Raw genomic sequence first — 1701 nt, forward strand, 5'->3', positions numbered from 1 at the left:
TACTAAAAGTGCCATGGACTGCCAAAAGAACCAATCAATCTGTTTTGGAACAAGTGTAGCCAGAGTGCTCCTTGGAGCCCAGGATGTCTGAGCTTCGTCTTTCATACTTTGGACATATTGTCAGGAGGGAACAGTCACTGGAGAAGGATGCCATGCTGGGTAAGATGGCGGATCAGAGAAAAAGAGGAAGACCCCCAATGAAATGGATCAGACAGGTGACATCATTGATGGCATCAAGTGTGGCAGCGGTAGTGAGGTTGGGCCAGGATCGGATATTGTTTCGTTCTGCTGTGCATGGGGTCGCTATGAGTCGGTTCCAACTCGATGGCACCTGACAACAACAACAACAAAGCTGTTTTTCTTCATTTTGAGTTCTGACCCAACAGCAAATGAAGGTTCCACGGGCTTTATTCCTATGGGCTTTACTTCATTCACATCATCACTGTCAACTCTGCTTTGAGGAGGCAGCTATTCCTCAGTTGAATTTTCAGTGCCTTCCAATCTGAGGGGCTTATTTTCCGGCACTATGTCTGACAGTGTTCTCTGCTATTCATAAGGTTTTCATTGACTAAATATTCAGAAGTAGTTTGTCACTCCTTCTTCCTAGTCTGTCTTCGTCTGGAAATTCATCTGAAACCTGTCCACCATGGGTGACCCTGCTGATATTTTAAATACCCGTTCCAAAGCTTCCAGAATCACAGGAACTCACAGGCTATTGCAGTACCACAAACTGACAGATGAGTGGTGGAGGTACCTTATATAAAGGAGACATTTTTCAACTATTTAAGTTTAATAGTCAGTATCTTTTTGACTCACCTCAGGTCATGCTTGTTGTTGTTGTTAAGTGCCATCGAGTCGGGTCCGACCCATAGCGACCCTGTACAGGGTTTCCGAGGGTGTAAATCCTTAATGGGAGTAGAAAGCCTCATCTTTCTCCCGCGGAGCGGCTGGTAGTTTCAAACCACTGACCTTAAGGTTCGCAGCCTGATTTGTAACCACTATGCTACCAGAGCTCCATTCATGCTTACTGGTGAAATATTCCTGTTCATCCTCACGTTTATAGCAATGATCATATTTGTTTATCCATTCTGACAGGAGACTGGTCCCCAGAGCTCTTAGTCCAATCAGTTCGTCTTAGCATTATTAGCATGCTTTCCATCTGCAGAGAAAAGAGACGCCCACCAGATAATTCTTTTTATCTTTGAACATGTAACAAGAATTCAAGGAAAACAAAGTGATGGTATCATTACGATACTTGTTGATGCCACTCTTATCATCCTCCTAGCAGAAGATAGTCCTACTGAGAAAATAAGCTCTTCAATCATTCTTTCTTTGATCTTTAACCTTTGACTGGAAGTGATCTATAGGCAATGAACACTACTTCCTTTTATTGCATTTTTACTTATGTGAATTCTAGGAGCATGTTAATTGCTGGTTCAGTCCAGCCAACTGACATGCTTATATTAGTCATACAGTATTAATGTAGGTGTCAGGAAATATCAAGTATAATTCCATTTTATATATATATATATATTTTTTTTAATTTTTAAATAAAACTGATCATTTTTACTGCTTCAGAAGTACATTCTTTTTTTATTATTATTTTATGTTTTATTGTGAATTATATGATAGTTTACATGAGAGAACTTTAGTTTTACATTCATTCCATCGTATATCATCTCATTGCCATGGTTCCTATCC

At 40.2% G+C, this 1701-nt stretch overlaps 1 pseudogene; it reads left to right on the forward strand.

Annotated features, from left to right (window-relative positions):
* The window catches only part of LOC102832937, a 3422-nt pseudogene extending 2160 nt beyond the window's left edge, over positions 1-1262 (forward strand).
* The last annotated feature ends 439 nt before the right edge of the window (positions 1263-1701 follow it).

This window comes from Chrysochloris asiatica, unplaced genomic scaffold (genome assembly GCF_000296735.1).
Source record: "Chrysochloris asiatica unplaced genomic scaffold, ChrAsi1.0 scaffold00155, whole genome shotgun sequence".
Classification (NCBI taxonomy): domain Eukaryota; kingdom Metazoa; phylum Chordata; class Mammalia; order Afrosoricida; family Chrysochloridae; genus Chrysochloris; species Chrysochloris asiatica.